At 33.5% G+C, this 20,515-nt stretch overlaps 1 pseudogene; it reads left to right on the top strand.

The window, feature by feature from the left end:
- Window positions 1–624: 624 nt before the first annotated feature.
- Window positions 625–20,050, top strand: LOC134236399 (uncharacterized; annotated as a pseudogene).
- Window positions 20,051–20,515: the final 465 nt, after the last annotated feature.

The raw sequence follows: 20,515 nt of genomic DNA, 5'->3' as shown, positions 1-20,515 counted from the left end.
AATAAAATCTGTGTAAGTGCAAAAAGGTCAAGAATATTAGTATCGGTAAATAACCTATCTCTCACATTCGTTAGAGGGGAAAGGTGTATATTTTAATCACTTTTTGTAATCATTTGGGTATGTTCTTTATTATATTAAAGATTGAAAACTTTGTGACAAAGACTTCTGATATATATTTACAAATGTAGGGTGGAAAATTGACTGAAAATAAATAGAGTTCATTTGCCTATAGTTTTGAAAATGTGGACCTATCATTTATTTCAATTGAATAAAAAAGAATTTATTTTCGGGAAATATTGTTTAATACTGTTGAATTAATAAACAATAAAAACAATGATGTTTAAAGAAGCAATTCTGGGATTTTGTTGTCTTCTTTGCATGACAAGTACCCCTAAAATGACTGAAATTGTGAAGTCGCAGTATGTGTTTATCATTCCATGTTTAACTGGCTGCACTACATTTAATAACAAGGAAACATGTCATGTGCTTTTAACTGATTGATAAGCAAGTACTAATTTATCATTATGAAAAGTTTGAAAATCTTGTGACAAAGACTTCTCCGACATAGGTTCTACCTTAAAGAGTTTTATGTGTTTTAGGTTATCTGATTCCGAAACCTTCTCAATGGATCCGACGTCCAGTGCTCAAGATGTCCTGCGATGTGACTTGTGTGAGACTCCTGTTCCTCCAATGTACTGTGACTTTTGTCTTGTTAACCTCTGTAAGGTCTGTGTGGGGGAGCATCTCTCTGATATATCTAAAGAACATAAAGTCGTACCATTCAAACAAAGAGGAACTACACTTAAATATCCAAAATGTCATTCTCATATTGGAAAAAGTTGTGAACTTCACTGTATTGATTGTGATTTATCAGTGTGTTCATTTTGTATTTCATCCAACTTTCACAATGGGCATAAATTGCTTAATTTACTTGATATAATAAAATCTGCGAGAGAGACTATAGAAGAAGATGCTGAAAAATTATTAAATTTAATATGCCCTAAATATGAGAACATTTCAGAAGAGATACAGAGAGACAAATTTGCTCTGGAAACGCACTACGAGATACTCAACACAGCTGTTACCAAGCATGGAGAAGACTGGCATAGAGAAATTATAAACATTGTTAAAAAACAGAAATCTGAAATCGATGAGATGAAAACTAAACATCTGGCTGCTCTAAATAAACAGGAAAAAGAAATAAAACATATTACTTCTGATGTCAGACAGAGGGCTTTCGATCTGCAGGACATACTGGACTCCAATGATGTTTCCATAATTTCTGAATACAAATCCAGGAATGCTGAGTTCAGAAGTTTACCTCCTAAAGTCAATGTATCATTACCAAGTTTTTCTCCTTATCAGATCAATAAAGAACAGCTCCATCAAATGTTTGGTTCTCTGTCAGCATTATCCATTACAACAGAAGAACATGGCTACACAATGAAGACTCCAGAAGCTTTATCCTGTCCTCCAGTCAAACCACTGCTTGATGAACCAGAGCTCATCACCACTTTGGACACAAGGTATGGTGAAATATACAGTGTTGCCGGTTTCAGTGATGAAGAAATCTGGATATGTGGACAGGAAAATATCATGAAACTCTACAACCTCCAGGGCAAACTACTGAAGTCAGTCCAAACCAAGTCTGGGAAGATGCCACATGACATAGCAGTGACAAGAAGTGGAGATCTAGTTTATACTGATTCTGGTACAAGAACTGTAAACATAGTGAAGAACAAAGAGATACAGGAAGTTATAAGACTACGGGGCTGGAGACCTAGGTATATCTGTAATACCTTCTCTGGTGACCTCCTAGTTACCATGAACAGTGGCAATTATGAACAATCAAAAGTTGTCCGTTATTCTGGCTCCACAGAGAAACAAACCATTCAATTTGATACGGAAGGAAAATATCTATATTCTACCGGGTACTGCAGTAAATACATCAGCGAGAACAGGAACCTGGATATATGTGTGGCTGACAATGGAGCCTGTGCAGTAGTGGTGGTTAATCAGGCAGGAAAACTCCGATTTAGATACACTGGTCATCCCTCTTCGACTAAGAGGTTATTTGTTCCAGTCGGTATTTCAACAGACAGCCAGAGTCAAATTCTGACATCAGACAATGACAACCACTGGATCCACATCATAAATCAGGATGGACAGTTCCTCCGTTACATTGATAATTGTGATCTACAGCGTCCATATGGTGTATGTGTAGACACCAGAGACAACCTCTTTGTGGCCGAGTTTGACAGTGGTGAAGTGAAGAAAATCAAATACATGTAAACAATGAGCTAACAACATATATGTCTTGTTAGATATTAATTTTGTGTTTGAATATTATTTCACACGAGTATTAATTAATTCTTTTCGACGATCTAACGATTTTCTGTATAAAAATCGAATTTGAAAGGAGGAGGGGCCATTATACTCTACGCTAACGTGACGATACAATAAGACTAGAGCGACATTAGTAAAAATGTAATGATATAGGGCACCCATAATTTATTGATAATTTATAATAAGAATTTTAAAAGTGTAAAAAATTGTGTTATCATTTAATACTACGTTTATTTTTTATTCAATAAAAAGAACAAAAAATCAATAAAAACAACTATTTTATAAAAACACAGCATGTCATCCTGTTTGAAAGTTCATTTGTGAAATTAAAAAAATCAGTTTCCATTTAATATCTAACAAAACGAAACCCCTTCCCCTTTTTGACATCATTTTCATAATCTTTTTTTGTGTGGACAATCCATGTAAAAGAAGTCGGTTCACTTTATGTATAAAATGGCCCTGTAGATATACCAATCAATTGATCAACACTTGATTTTCTTTTTATTTGAAGCATTCAAATAAAATAGAGACTTGGTGCTTTCATGTCCTATTAAAAAATGTCTCCTCAAAGTCCAGGTCTTAGAGAACTGGCTTTATGAAATTGCAATGTTCTTGAATTTTAATGCATATAGGTATTATTGAGTACTTTCAGTGAAGAAAAATAATATGAGCGCACTCTCTGATCTAAAAAAAATAAAACATGTCCATTAATCCTCAGAAACAGTTCTATCATTTACTAGTTGCATATTTTAGATCAGAGGTTGCTTTATATTAAATATCTAAAATAGATTTAAAAATTGGCCGTTTTCGTAGACTTATTGCATTGACTAGCCAGAATATGACGTCATTTTTTATAGTTATGCAGTCACCAAAGATCTAAGTAATATTTTAATGCATTGTTAACTAAATCTAAATGCAGTTTCAGGTTTTCAGAAATTCACAGGGGCAAATAAGGCAAACGTGAACCTTGTTCTTTACTATAAACTTTCCTTCAAATTCCAGATTGAGATTAAAATTCTTTATCTTAGGGAACAAAGAGTTATTACCGGGATTTTTAGATTTCGAATGTTTATACCAAAAGGTTTTTTAGCTCACCTGAGCCGAAGGCTCAAGTTCGGTTTTCTGATCACATTTTGTCCGTCGTCCGTCCGTCTGTCTGTCCGTCCGTCCGTCTGTAAACTTTTCACATTTTCGACTTCTTCTCAAGAACCAATGGGCCAATTTTAACCAAACTTGGTACAAAGCATTCTTGATTTAAGGGAAGTTTAAATTGTTAAAATAAGGGCCAAGTCCCCTTACAAGGGGAGATAATCAAGAAAAGACAAAAATAAGGTGGGGTCACTAAAAAATCTTCTCAAGAACCACTGGGCCAGGAAAGCTGAAACTTATGTGAAAGCATCCTTGGGTAGTGTAGATATTAAATTGTCAAAATCATGACCCCCGGGGGTAGGGCGGGGCTGCAATAGGGAAGCCAAGTTTTACACAGAAAAATATAGAAAAAATCTTTAAAATTCTTCTTCTCAAGAACCACTGGGCCAAGAAAGCTGAAACTTATGTTGAAGCATCCTTGGGTAGTGTAGATATTAAATTGTTAAAATCATGACCCCCGGGGTAGGGCGGGGCCACAATAGGGAATCCAAATTTTACAAAGAGATATATTGAATAAATATTTAAAAATCTTCTTCTCAAGAACCACTGGGCCAGGAAAGCTGAAACTTATGTGGAAGCATCATTTGGTAGTGTAGATATTAAATTGCCAAAATCATGACCCCCGGGGGTAGGGCGGGGCCACAATAGGGAATCCAATTTTTACAAAGAGATATATAGAATAAATCTTTAAAAATCTTCTGCTCAAGAACCACCTGACCAAGGAAGCTGAAACTTATGTAGAAGCGTCCTTAGTTAGTGTAGATATTAAATTGTCAAAATCATGAACCCCGGGGTAGGGGGGCACAATAGGGAAACCAAGTTTTACATAGAAATATATATAGAACAAATTTTAAAAATCTTCTTCTGAAGAACAACTGGGCCAGGAAAGCTGAAGTTTATGTGGAAGCATACTTTGGTAGTGTAGATTTTAAATTGTTAAAATCATGACCCCCTGGGGTAGGGCGGGGCCACAATAGGAAATCCAAGTTTTACATAGAAATATATAGAACAAATCTTTAAAAATATTCTTCTCAAGAACCACTGAGCCAGGAAAGCAAGCTGAAACTTATGTGGAAGCATCCATGGGTAGTGTAGATTCTAAAGTTTTAAAATAAAAAAGGGAAGGTTGTTGTTGGGCATGATTGGTATAGCAAGAGGGGGAATCTGGTAAAGATCTGCATCACCCAAGTTGCTCAGGTGAGCGATGTGGCCCATGGGCTTCTTGTTCTCAGTTACACTTAATTAAAAAGAGTCATATTCGAGGTTGCACCGCCTGTGCATACTATTTCTTACAAAAACATTGCTAATTCAAAGAAATTAGATTAATAGTTTACGTTCTTCAGATAGAAAAGATTATGCTTCCTAGATATTTTAAAACGTATTAATTTGCCAAATTATGAAGCAATTTAATTGTATGGCTCTCATCCACGAACGTTTTGATAACCCCTTGTAGGATGAAGTGATCGGGTAAAAATAAGATTAAATTAACAATTTTGATTAAATGACTAACATATCTGTTTCATACTTGTATATTTTACTTGAAAAAGATTAATGGTTAATGGGGGAGGTTAATGGTTACATAACAACCAATTTATAAGATAAACTTGACGACTTTAACTTTTCTGTCGTCAACTTCCCTTACCTAATAGTATACAGCAATAAACCTTCATCACCTGCATACGGAGTGTATATATGTGGCATTTGATTCGATATGCAAGAGCATGTTCTATGTATGAACAATTTCTAAAATAAAGTTCTTTATTGACAAATAAGTTGATGAAACAAGTATATCAGCAGTCTCGTTTAAAGTTATCATTTAGTAAATTCTATGGTCGATACAATGACATTGTCAGCAAATAAAATTTATCATGGAGTCAAATGATGATTAATGTTTTTTAAACTTATTCTTTAGTCCATTATTTATACACTGAATTGATGACAGATTTTACCGTTCTTTCACGATTATGACAATGTGCACATGGCGGATGTGACCGGTCAGCAGGGGATGCTCACTCCTCCATTGCACCTGATCCCAATCTCATGTTTTTGAGGTTTATGTTTGCTCTGCTTCTATTTTGTATTGTTTTACTGACTTTGATATTGAATACCGTTTGCTATCTCCATACGCAGCACTGTTAAGGTCTACCATGAGAAATCAACGGAGAATATAAGTTCAAAAACGGGAATTGATTTTAAAACTATATTTATTTTAATTCAGCTGTTTTATAATCACAGAACTTGAATACTTATGGAAATAGCATAGTATAATCTACTCTGTACTGTATGAAGTTTAGTCTTATCGATGGACAGTCATGTTCGTAATATAGTAGTGCGTGTTCTGACTGTAGGTCATTAACAAAGTTCACTATCGCAAGGGCATACCGTATTCGCGTTTTAATAGTGAAAATTTCAAGTAAATTTATAGGCCCATGTCAAATTATGTTTGACTTTTACTGAATATTTTGTGTACTTATAAAGTCAACCTCTCAATTTAAAGAAAGCAGCAGCACTTTTCAAGTTAATGTACATATCCTTTATTTATATTCAAAAAATGGTTAAGATTTATTTATTCTATGTCCTTGCGAAAGAACGATTTTGGAGGAACTTCAGTGTAAAATTTACCTTACCTGAACATAAAAACACGACAAAATACTTAAATACTGTGAAATCATTAATTTTCGTGGGGGGTTAATTTTCGTTGTTTTCGTGGTATGAAGAGACCCACGAATTCATGTCCACAACAAAATGTAAATTTTCATATGCACAACTACTAAAAAGGTCTTCATCAACGAAATCAAATCCCCACAAACAAGCATTTTTTCCTTCAACCACGAAAATTTGACCCCACGAAATATGTGATTTTACAGTACATTCTTTGGATAGTTTAGGAAAAATCACATTAAACAAAGGATATACATTGATATTAATAGCCTATTTAAAACCCGTAAAAAACATTCTGTTTTATATTTAAACGCATTTTTCATTGTTTAAAAATTCCTCAATATGTCTCTCACAGGACATGAAAAATACGCCATTTTTACCAAAATGTCGTAATGATTGACAAGTTTATCGAGATCAGTGATTTGTTTATAACCAGCTGTATGGGATTTAACTAGGCTATAGTAAGCATTTTTTTAATGCATTGATACGTTTTATTATTATTAATTATGCTAATGCAGTTTAAAGTTGCAAATTATTTCATTTTCTCGTATTATGATGAATACATATTTTAGTGTGACGTCACAGTTAACTATAACCGTATAAATTATGCCCTGCCTATTTATTTCAGCCTTAAATATGCTGCGTATCCTTCTTCACATAATACAATTTTTCTTCAAATATTAGGGAAAAATCAGATTTATATTTGAAAAAAAAACACAAATTACCTATCCCTCATACACATGGTCTTGAACCATCTATTTCTACATAAAATCCCACATTTTCCTACCTGATTTGCAAACATTAGGAATAGGTAGAGTAAATCATTTATCATGTATATGGCCTAATTATCGAATAACATGTTCATGAATATTTTTTGTAAATATCTTATTGGTGCTCTACTCGTTCCTGGGAGTCATGATGAATGAATAAAAAAAATCTACACTCTATATTAATGCGTGCATATTAAAATCACTAGTAAGAACTGAATTAAAAATAACGAAAATAAAACGAAAAACCCTAACCCTATATAGAGTAATTATCGTTCAAGTGAACGAAAACATACGTATATTGAGCAATTAATTGAAAAGTAATTAAAAATTACTAAAATAACTATTTCTTTTTAAAGTATATTATTAATTAAAACGAAATTTCCAGATTTTACATGTACATGTACATGTTACTGAAAAAGAATTCGGTTACAAATACGAAATGTTCAACTTCTTCGAAAGATCTAAGTATTATAGCCAGTTAAAATTACTTTTTTGTCAATGACCCAATATATATATTCCTGTATAAAAGTGTATTATTATTATTATTAAATGTCATTTCTTATCTTTCAAAATGAAGTCATAGACATAAATAGTCGATATTGTCACTTTTATGAATTTAAATAATTTTGAATAATAAAACATTCGCAGACAATTTGTCATGACACGGTATTTCAGAATTTGAAAAGGAATCAGTTAAAGGACGAACAAAAGAAGATTTTATTATATTTGATGAAGGCATGAAAATGGAGTGTAATTTAATTTTGGGTATAGAATAAAGATGTTTCTTTAGGTGTGACACATGTTATTGTAAATAAATAGGAATGAATAGTCAGTTTGACAAGTGCATTAGGAAAGAAACATGAACTTAGTGGGCAATTTAATGCAAAATCACTTGTCAGAAGAAACAAAAGCAAGCAGACAGGAATGTCACAGTTTTCACAATGAAGTTCACATTTCATGTTATGATCTCGGCATTTAGCCAACCAAAGTAGGAATAAACCCTCTTTGGTTTAAGGGCACCACTTTACGTTCCGTAGATAAATCTATAAAAATGTTCTCCAATACAGGGTTTACAGAGATTGACTTGACAAAAGACGCAGTGCATCAGCGGGATAGGAGTATCACACAGAGAACAGGGCACTCAATCTGGGATCCATAACGAACTTAAATTGTATTGTGGCACCAAGCTGTAATGGACACATATGGAAATAACGAGGACGTTTGATTTGATTATCCTCCTTTTATTAAGAACAAAAAGGTTTTTGAATAGAAATATATAACTTTGAATCTTAATTAATACCGTGAAACAAATTGTGAGCGGTTGCAGCCGTTTCTGACAATCTATAACAATAAAAGGTTATGATTAGAAAAGAAAACATTGACTAAATGTTACTTTACCAGAAATGATCTTCATTCAAATGAAGAAAAATTGACGTCCAGTAAAAATTATTATCATCATTATTTTGCCTGTAGATTATTTATTAATACAAATGTAGTTGTCTTTTGTATGAATTTTATTTTAGATCCTTGAAACTCTGCCAAGTTAAAATAAATATATATTTATTCCATATTCTTTCAGTTCTTTGATGACATTTCATATTCAGTTCTAATGATATGCGTCATGTGTTAGGCTTGAAAATCCAAGTAAGTTTATCATATATTGCATTATAACAGAATGAACTTGCAATTTGAAAAAAAAAATACATCCTACCTTTTCAGTTAAAACACTTTTAATACGGATTTATTTTGACTCCAAACATATTCTACTAACATTTTCTATTCATTTTTTAAAGAAGTACAATGCGTTCTGTTATCTCAATGCATAGTATAAATTCTATCGTTCGCACCCTGGAAAAATGATTAACGGACCAGATAATGCGTAAATAGGTCTTTGTATTCCTGTTTCAGTCCTTGATATATCTTAGGATTGCCCAACCGTGCCTTTATTCTATTAGGTTACTGCATATCTTTTTTTCAGAATTAGATATATACTAGTCAAAATTTCTAAGTCCCCATGCAAGTTTTTCCTTTACACCGCTCTTATATTGAATTATTTTAACAATATGATTTAATAAGTATTCAGGATGAAGAAGTAGCAAAACAATTTTTCTCACTTAATTTGTTTTTATTGCAGCACTTTTTCACAATATGCAAAAACGTTAAAGCACCTTTGAATTAAAAATTCACAATGTTAAATACTGCATTATCTTCCATTCAAACGAATTCACAGCAAGACAAACGTTCCTCAAAGAGTTCACAATATTTTTAAAAAAATTCTTTTATTCATTGTTTTTTTTCATGTGGAGGCAAGGTCGTTCTCTAGTTACGCTAGATTCTGCTGCTGCAAAAGCGGTCCCACACTATAGTTTATCTTCTTCCATACATGTAAGTTAGGGTTGAGATTAAGTTGACAAGTAGTCTTACCAAAAATGCTTGTGCCTTGCTGACAAAAGTTACATAATGTCTCATTGCATGTATTACCCACTCCTCCAATTTGACATTCGGGGGGGGGGGGGGGGGTCCAATTCCGGTTCCATTGATTTTTCCGAATAAACTCTACGATGATTTTGTTGTGTCTATTGAAAATCTAGCGATTTCTAATGATTAAAAGGAATTCAGGTATGCTTTTTATGTTTTCGGGTGGTATTTATAAAGGTTTTCAGTAAAATAAAGTCACATAGTGAATTTATTCAGAAATCTCGTTAAGTACGACCAATTTGGGCCATTTCAACTTCACTTCAAATTGTTGTATGGACATACATCGCACTTGAATCAAACTTTTTTTTCTGTTTTTCGTTATCAATTAAAGATGGAGAACACATGGAAGTAAAAAATATGAAGAATACACCCGGAAAACAAATGGAACTCGAACTTCATGGTTTTTAACAAAAACGGTCACGGTCGAGTAATTATAAATTCGATTACAATTTTTTTGGCCTTGAAAGATAAGTATTGCAAATTAAAAGCAAAATTGTAAGCAACTAGTACATTGATGTAAGGCTTTTTAACTTTTTGAAAAAATAAAAGTGGGGACTTAGAAATTTTGACAAGTATATAATACGTCTTTATAATTGATTACACAATTAAAGACAGTGTTATCAAACGGAGCACAAAACCCTATACTCGGTCATGGAAAAATAACTACTCTGCAGATATATAACCACTTATTCATTTGCATGCAATGCAAAAATTTAAGTAAAAACATTGTCTGGTTTATATACATGTAACAGTAATTGTTTTTGGTTCGTAAAGCATGTCGTCAACAACAATACGTTCACACATTATCGTCGATTGATAAAATTGTGTCGCCGACTCAATATATATACTGAGGTATACATATTTGATCATGAGCTGGCGAAGTTATACCAGCTTTTGGTGTACAAATTAGTGTTTTGCAGTTTTGATGACCACATTTCTTAATGATAATATTTTTGGTAGTCTCAGGAATGTATTATTGACTGGTGTTAATATCACACAGACATTTATGAAAGACATTTTGGCTTGCCGGTATTATAAGTGAGTCTTCTTACATCGTAAGACTTGGATGTCAGCGTTGCTTCCATCATTTTGAAGATCTTTTGAAAAGCTGCTTTCAGTTTATGACTATTAAATTTTTTGCTTTGTGGTTTTTTATTCAAGATCATAATAGATTGTCATAAGTAGAATGAGGATAAACTTGAAGAGTAGTTCTGCATGTTCTAAACCTGATTTACAATCATTTTTTTTTCTAAATTATTGCTCTGAAGTTTAAAATAAGTTCAGCAACTTTATGCAGTCGACAATTAAATTGCAATCTTTTTCTAAAGTTGTAAGTCTTACTATTCTTTATTTAATCGGAACATAAGAAAATATTGTAATGATCTTCGAAACCAGAAATCTTGTTCGTAATAAAAGAAAAATATTTTGCATACTCATCAACATCAGGTGTTTTAGGGTTTGTGAACTTATAATTATGAATATTGGCAAAAGTTGGCTGTTTGTTCAAATGGCCGAGCTTAAGAGTGCATTCGAACAGCCAACGAGTGCAAATATTCACCAATATAAGTTCAATAACTCCTTTATTATATAGCTTAAACATTTCCACATAATTTATAATAACTGTTCCAACTTTTAAAAAAAGCCTAAAATTAATTCGATATTGAATGCTCGTATTCGGAATGTTTCGGGCATACTCGTATGAGTAATACAGACTCAGTGTTCAATGAAACGTGAAGATATTTTCTAGATTTTTGGTAATATTTTATTAGAGACTATTTATTAGCTATATAATAATAACTCTTATTGATGTTGCCCCTGTAATTAGTTTTGTTAATATCAAAGCCACACAAATATAACTACTACCCCCTCTCCGCTGCACACATCCTCTCACAAACATTAGCCCATGAACTCCTTCAAGCTAAACCATCAACCATGTATTTGTATAATAAACAACAAAATCTTATCTCCCGTGTCACACATACAATGTAGCCGAAAGGATGCAATGAAGAGCAAATGAACATTCCATCCTTGTCTGGGTTTTGATAAGGTTAACATTATGCAATACAAATATTACGTTTTAAAAATAATACTTGAATTTCACATCTTTATTTTTGCTTTTTGTTCAAGAAGGAAAAAACAAAAACGAAAGGAAGTAATATGATATACATATTTTTGTTTCTGAAATCATAAAAATGTGTTATAAGGCAAATGTAATCTGCTCTAGATGTTTATAATGCATATGATTAAGTTTATAAGGAAACTCAAGGCGCTAAAATGTTGCGTCGTCAGGAATATAGGTCAATTCAAGGGTTGTTAAAATCTGGTATTACATACATAGTAATAAATACAGGATTTTTTGCATATGCGATATGGCTGACGTCACAATATCCGTATCACCCCTGTAGGGCTGATATGGATTTGCGGGGCTGATAACCTATATCAGCCCTGCAAATCCATATCAGCCCCGCAGGGCTGATACGGCTATTGAGACGTCAATATCACACCCTAAGTAAATTAAACTACAAAAACAGTATTTGTGATCATACACAATTTTTGGAGGGTTCATATTCTCTTTATTTTAACTTTTTAAAAGTAAGATTAATATTAATTTACAAATACATGTAATAGATTATTTTCAAATTACGGTTTGGGGACACTTAAAATAGAAGTACAGAAACAAACCGAAACTGTATGAGACAATAGACTGTTTACATTTTAAGAAGTCCGTGCATGATTATTTACTTATTCTCAACTTTATGTGTTCTGTATTTTATTACTAAGTATGTAATAAATATAATAAAACATACCCTTTTCTAAATCACATCCTGAATCAGCCCTCGACCAATATCAGCCCGAGGGCCTTCGGCCCTCTGGCTGATATTGGTGTCTCGGGCTGATACAGGATGTGATATGGAAAAGGGTATGTATTATTCTCTATGTATCAATTTAAATATTTAATTTTATTAACTTTGCTGCTGTGACATTCAACAACAAAGAGATTATCCTTGATGTCTACACATAAGCCCCAAGGGCAGAGAAGATCGCAGTTATCAGAATTACGAATGAATTTGCTGTCCTTGTCTAAGATGTGGATGCGGTTTTCATTCACGTCTGTGGTCAATATATGACAGTAAGAATCTGAAGCGATCCCAATGGGACAGAATCTTTTCTTTTTACCAGATGTAGGATGTCCAGTATATCTGAATCGGAAGAGTCCAGCTTGGTCGACCACCACTACGGCCTGTGCTTTACTGTCAGCCACACAGATATCCAGGTTCTTATTTTCACAGATGTATTTACTGTACACTGTAAAACTATCTACAGAAAACAGCGGTTTGCCGTGTGTATCATATTGAATTGTCTGTGTTTCTACTGGACCTTTACATCGCACAACCTTTGAATGTTTCTTGTTCCTCCCTAATGTGATCAGAAGGGTGCCGTTTGAGGAGACACATATGTTGTAAGGTGTCCAGTCCCTGAATCTGATTAGCTCTTTTATTCGCTCATTAATCACTTTAAACACTGCTTTAAAATCCCGGTCAGTGTAGATCAAGTTATCACTATTTGTCACAGCTATATCATAAGGTGCCTTTCCTGATCTGGTTTGAAAACCATTCACCAAGGCATCCCTTAGATTATAAAGCTTTATTAGACTTTCTTCTCCACTTATCCAGACGCTTTCATCTTTAAAACAGGTAATGTTGTGAAGGTTTGTAAGTTTTGTGTCGATAGTGGTGATTAGTTGTGGTTCTGCACTAAAGGCATCGTCATTTTTGAGATGCGCCTCTTCTCCTGCCTGTATTTCTTCATCTCTTTCATATAGAACGGAGAACGATGTTAGAAAACCAAAACTCTGACGAATCAAATGAATGTGCTCTTCCTTTATTGTGTTTGGGGTAAACGTTGGTAATGAGCATTTTGCTTTTATAGGTAATACTCTAAGTCTTTCATTAATGGCATTGTAGGAAGTCGTTACTGCAATATTATTGGATTCCATTATTTCCTGTACAGAAACGATTCTTTCCTCAAGCTCCTGAATTTTTCTTGTAATTTCAGCTTCTTGTTTTTCCAAGACTGCAAAATGATTGTGTTTCGTTTCTTCGATTTCACTTTTCTGTTGGTTGACAATTAACTCGATTTCCTTGTGCCAGTTTTCGCCTTGTTGGGTTACCGCTGATGTTAATGTCTCGTATTCACTGTCTATCTTTGCTTTTTCTTTATGTATCTCTGATTCCATTTCTTTGTACTGTGGGTAAAGAATGCTCTCTAGTTCTTCTAGGTCCCTTTTCATTTCTTCTTTCTTCTTATAAAATGCTCTTAGTTCGGATTCCATTTCCTTATGTCTTGGATATACGTAACTTTCACCTTCTTCTGCTTCTGTTTGAGATTGTAACTGATTGAATGTGTATTGACGCTGTTGAAATGGGACGACTTTATGCTTTGTAGATAAATTAGAAAGATGTTCCCCCACACAGGTTTTACAGAGGTTAACGGAACATATGTCACAGTAACTCTGTACCTTCTTGGCTTCACACTGATCACAGTTCACAGCAACCTGGGCCTCGGGATTGTCCATTGTTCCTATATACAGGAATGATTTAAAATGTAATAGTGATTTTAAAAATATCTTCGCCCCCGTTTTATTTCACTCCTTTCGCCCTTTTCACAAGTGGGCGAATTTAAAACGGGGCGAACGCAAACATGGCAAAGAACACAGTATAAACTCTTAAACAGAGCTGAGAGTGGGCAAAATTATAACGGGCAAAAGTTGTAAGCAAGTGTAAAAAGGCGAAAATGACCTTATATATGGTAATTACATGTATATCTGGTCATAATGCAGTCTACTGACTTTTTATAAAACATTCATGATTGTTACCTTTTGTTCTGTCTAACTCCAATCATGCATTCTCGGTGTGCCACAAAAATACACCGTGACACCTGTTTAAATACGGATTTATGTTCAGACTGTTATCAAATGTCTTTCCATTGTTCTGAACAAAAAGTAAATATATAGGTGTAGATTTCACATGTTCAGGTATACTGCATCTGATTAGATTATTAAATACATGTATTTGTATTGAAAATTGAATCCTCTGATCAAATATCTTTATTTGCACATCATCAGTAAATATAGCCTTAGAATAAATAACTGTAAATCCGGATGAAAGATTTCTTTTTAATGGGTTTCATTTATATTGACATACAGGTTGCTGAATTGTGTACAGAATAATCTTTAACGTTTTTCCGATCTTTCCAAAAGCTCAGGGCTGATGAGGCCGGACAGAAGAGATCGGTTACTCCTGAGTGGCATATGAACTCATCTGTTTAAAGTGGTTTGTGTTTGATCTGATCACAATTTGTATTCTTTCAGCATTAGGACATACACAAAGTACATGTACACAAAATTTTCAATGTACTTTAGTTTATAGATAGCAGTTCTCTCATACAGAAGGAAGTTTTAGTAAATTGTTGACTTTCATTTCTGCAATTCCAGTGTTTTTGAAAGTCTTTTCATATGCGACATAATTATAAATTACATAACCGTCCTTGTGGGAAATACAGAAATGCTGTTTGCTCGGTGAATATTGTACTCCTTAGGTGGCTAAATCATTGCATTGACCTCAAAAACAGCGCTAGCTAGCAATAAATGGTATATTATTCATCATAAAAAAACAATATTAACCGCAACAAAGTTGAGGTCAATTATGATATTTTTTTCTGGTGAAACTTGACCGTGTTTTTTAACAGTATTTTCACTGTACTTAAAATCCGTCATGAACTTCATCCGTCGTTTGCAGGTGGTGGGGGAATGTTGGCGAAGAGGGAAAGAGGTAGAAGGCAGAGACGCTGTGTTGTCGTTAGGTAAAAACCAAGGTGTGCAACAGTCTACATGAATCAACAAACAGATTCTATACATATTAAAAGTGAACGGGTCGGATTGGCTTTAGTGGTTTCAGGTGACTGAAATTATACATTACAATTTATAAGAATATTTTTACATTCGCTGTTTTTCTACTAAGCTAACTGTAAAATAGATTTGAATACCATTTTAGTGTATACTCACCCGTAAAAATATACACGGAGAAACGTGTGTTAACATGACGTAACAGTGAGGCTACAGCGACGTAAGTAAAAGTATAACGATTTAGGGCAGTGAGAAATTCAAATATTGAGTATATTTCAGTTGCCTTCAGTCATGTAAAATGTAAGTTTTGTGTGAGTTATTGGTGTGTGAACCACACAGCTGTGCACGTAGGCATATTTATCATGAAGCCCTACAGCTGTAGCTGTTTTTATTATATGGTCAGGATTTGAATGAATAAATCAGACATTGAAGGGTTGCAAAAGTTCTACCACTCGCTTCATTTTTTCCAATCATTAAATTTTACTTTTAATTTAGAATCAAAATTTACTCTTTGAACGGCCTTAAAAATTAATCATCAATTTAATAACCCTAACCACCACCTTGTCCCAGAACTGTTATACAAAAAATCAGCCATCTTAAAGGTACTTAGACACAGATTTGAAGTTCATATTTTCTTTATTTTTCTCTATAATATTACGACTGATATATTTTGATAGCATTTCACACAAAAATTAATTAAAAATCTTACTTCATTCAAAAGTTATTAAAACTTTAAATTTTTTGGCGGGTTTGATTGACACATCCTTGCACTTTCACAAATTTTAACTTTATTCATAATCTTTAGGAAATGTGGCAATCTTGATGTGTATTAATGAGAAATATTAAAACTTAAATCCAGAAAAATAACTTTATGCAGAGTAGAAATGTTAGAAAGCAAAACTCCTTTACAGGTATCGTCATTCCGAACTAAGAATTGCGTGCAGAGTTTAGCAAATCGAGCACACTTGTGTTATGTACACAGTTTTTGTAAACATAACAAGAGCCTTGTTTTTGTTTTGTATTTACGATTCACCGGGTGCGTTAAATCGCCAAAGTCTGTTCACCATAACCGCACGGACTGACAATAAATTGTGTGTTTGTTTTGTTTTCGAACATGTCTACTGTGGATTTTCTGGATTATAGTATTAACATTATTTATTAATATACAAAAAGATTGCCACTTTTCCTAAGGATTAAAAATAAAGTTAAAATTTGTGAAAGTACAAGGATCTGTCAATCAAACCCGCCAAAAAATTTAAAGTTTTAATAACTTTTGAATGAAGTAAGATTTTTAATTAATTTTTGTGTGAAATGCTATCAAAATATATAAGTCGTAATATTATAGAGAAAAATAGAGAAAATATGAACTTCAAATCTGTGTCTAAGTACCTTTAATTCTCAAACAGCATGGACTATGGTTTATCGCGGGAAAAAAATGTGTAAATATTTGAAATACAAACTCTTTGGTGTTATTTGCTTTCAGACAGTTTTATGATTTCAATTTTTTAAAGGTTCTTGGGAGTTTTGAAGTATCTACATCAGATTTACACCACTCTCTATTTAGGCTGTTTTACTTCACTGTTGTTAATATTTAAGTGAGGAGCAAAGAAAAAGTATCGGAAGAATAGTATTGAAACCTGCTATGTATCTTTGTTGATATATTATCTTCCTTACCCAGCATTAGCGACAAACAGTTACAGGGTAGGTTTTCACAGCTGTTTGTAATATGAAGAATTCTTTTTCTAGATGTTGACATGCCACTAACTACTCTTTTTATTTTCAGTATCTTTTCTTCTGCTTTATACTTTATTCAAATGAGTATTTAGTACCTGCGCTTTTCATTCTACAGTAACTAATCCAAAATAGTGCTGATTTTATTCTTAATATTTTATTTTTAATTGAATAAATGTATGTAAATATTCTTGAGATAAACACTTTGGCAGTTGGTATGAAATGAATTTAAAGAAAATACATGTAAGGCATTTTATTATTAATTAATTTTTATAAAATTCAAAACTAAATCACACTTGTTAATTCTTTAATCAAGACATTTCAGAGAATTAAATACCTTTACACTCTTCCCTTGGATAAAATTGTTATCTGAATTAAACCCAACTATTTTGAAAGATGGCAAACAAAACAGGTGATAAATTTTCACCTTGACGTACACCAATATCTGCAATTAATTGTGTCCGACTATTTGTCCACGAGTTTAGCAAACAACGTACATTAAAAAGTTTATATATTTTTCTTTTGTTACTTTAATATCGATCTTATGTCTCAAAGGAAATAAATATTTTGATATATTTAGCCGTTGTATTCATCTTCAAGTGTACTCAGTTTAATTGTCAGGTAATTAGAATGAAACACATGGAGATAGCAATATTCAAGATCCAAAGTCCATAAAACAACACAAAAAGGAGAGCAAACGCGGATCTTCGAAACATCGTAGGTGGTACATGTATTAGAAGCCATGGAGGGTTGAGAATCCCTTGTCGTCTGATCACACCCGCCCTGGGGTCTTTGTCATGATTGGGAAATAATGGAAAATCCTTCATCAATTCAGTATATAAATAATCGACTAACAAATAGCATGAAAAAAAGTCAGTCAGCATTTAACTCAATGATAAATTTAATTTACAAGGTCATTTTATCGGCCATAGAAATTACGAAAATTTGTCTTTAAACGAGACAACTGAAATTCCTGTTTTATAAAAAATCTTGAATCAATAATTTACCCAGTTTCTGAAATTGTTCATATGTAAAGCACCTTCTTGCGTATTAAATCACTGAGATATATAAACGCCGTATGTAGTAGATATTGATGAATGCCTATTGCTGCTTAAGTAGGGAAAGTTTACTTTAGAAAAGTTATAGTAATGACGTTTATCATAGAGCTTAAAGTTTAACTTATTTGACGTTCACTGACTACAAGCTGTGAAGGTATATCTCGCGTAGTTTTATACTTGAATCCCCCATTTAGTGAACAAAAGTTTTTATATATTTCTTTAATTTTACATATATGTAGTTCGGTTGTTTTATCAAATATTTCGAATCAATTAAGTGTTTGTCTGTTTTAGATAATCTACTTTAACTTTCTGAATGGATCCTCGGTTCAGCGGTCAAGATGTCCTGCGCTGTGACCTATGCGGGACTCCTGTTCCTTCAATGTACTGTGACTTTTGTCTTGTTAAACTCTGTAAAGCCTGTGTAGGGAACATCTCTCTGATTTATCTAAAGAACATAAAGCGGTACCATTCATCAAAAGAAAACAACACTGAAATATCCAAAATGCAAGATCCATGTGGAAAAATCATGTGAACTTCACTGCAAGAAATGTGATATTCCTGTCTGTTTGTTTTGTCTTTTATCCAACATCCACAAAGGACACAATTTATTGAATTTACTGGAGGTAAATAAATCAAAACAAGAGATTATAGAAAAAGATCTTTATGAATTATTAGATTCAGTATGCCCTAATTATGAGGAAATTTTAGCAGAGATACAGATAGAAAAAACAGACCTGGAAAAACATTATGAAAAACTGACAACAGCTGTCAAAAATCAAGGAGAAGACTTGCACAAAGAAATTAATATTTTTGTCCACAAAAGAAATCTGAAATTTGTGAGATAAAATCGAAACACCTTGCTGCTTTGAATGAACAGGAAAATGACATTAGAGTTATAACTGCTGATTTAAAACAATGCATAGATGATCTGAAGAAAATATTGGACTCCAATGAGGTATCCCTAGTATCTGAGTACAAATCCAAGAATGCTTTATTCAGAAATTTACCTCCTAAAGTCAACATTTCAATACCAACTTTTTCTCCTCACCAGATCAACACAGAACAGCTCCATCAAATAATTGGTTCTCTTTCTAAATTCTCCATTACAACAGAAAAACATGGCTACACAATGAAGACACCAGAAGCTGTATCCTGTCCTCCAGTCAAACCACTGCTTGATGAACCAGAGCTCCTCACCACCATAGACACTGGGTATCTTCTACACAGTGTTTCCTGTCTCCATGATGATGAAATTTGGACATGCGGAGATGACAACATCATGAAACTCTACAGCCCAAAGAGCAAGCTACTGAAATATATCAAAACCAAGTCAGGAAATGCCCCACGTGACATAGCTAGTTTATACTGACCCCGAACTAAGAACTGTAAATATCATGAAGAAAAAACAGGTACAGAAAGTAATCAGACTACAGGGATGGATACCTCTCTATGTCTGTAGTACCTCCTCTGGTGACCTCCTGGTAACCATGAACAGCGATGATAATAAGCAATCAAAAGTTGTCCGTTACTTTGGCTCCACAGAAACAAAAACCATTCAGTTTGATAGTGAAGGTAAGCCTCTGTTTTCATCTGTTTACAGTAAATACATTAGCGAGAACAGGAACCTTGATATCTGTGTGGCTGACTTTGAGGCTGGTGCAGAAGTAGTGGTTAATCAGGCAGGAAAACTTCGATTTAAATACACTGGTCAACACTTTACTGCGAAAGAATCATTTAATCCCACCGGTATCACAACTGACAGCCAGAGTCAGATCCTGACAGCAGACTGTAACAACAACGGTATCCACATCCTAGATCAGGATGGACAGTTCCTCCGTTTCATAGATAACTGCGATCTGCAGTTTCCATGGGGATTATGTGTAAACACTAGAGACAATGTTTTTGTGGCAGAGTATTACAATGGTAAAGTGAAGATTATCAAATACATGTAAACATCACACTCTCTAGAAAATACGTTTGTAAAAATTGGTCCTGGTAAAAAGAACAAAAAACAATTTTCTGATCAATATCAGTCTGTTATTTTTTTTTTGAATCCATAACCATTGATTGGTATTTATACATACATGTATCTAATAACTTCCTACCAATTTCTATCTATTTGCACATTTTGCATTTTTTATGTTTTTTTTCTAAGATTATAAATATACTGTTTCATCTTAAATCTTTTATATGTTTATTTGAATTGACTACGGATTTTTTTCCGTTATTTCCTGATTATAACAATGAGCACACGGCGGGTGTGACCGGTCAGCAGGGGATGCTCACTCCTCCATGGCACCTGATCCCACCTCTGATGTTTCGGAGGTCCGTGTTTGCTCTGCTCTTGTTTTGTATATTTGTTTAATGGACGTTGAGATTGAATACTGTTCGTTATTTCCATATCCTTATTGTAGACT

The sequence above is a fragment of the Saccostrea cucullata genome, unplaced genomic scaffold, assembly GCF_032062105.1.
Source record: "Saccostrea cucullata isolate Sc308-1 unplaced genomic scaffold, CSIRO_AGI_Scuc_v1 ctg11376, whole genome shotgun sequence".
Taxonomy (NCBI): domain Eukaryota; kingdom Metazoa; phylum Mollusca; class Bivalvia; order Ostreida; family Ostreidae; genus Saccostrea; species Saccostrea cuccullata.
Note: the sequence above shows the minus strand (reverse complement) of the source record. Positions and strands in the feature narration are given on the sequence as shown.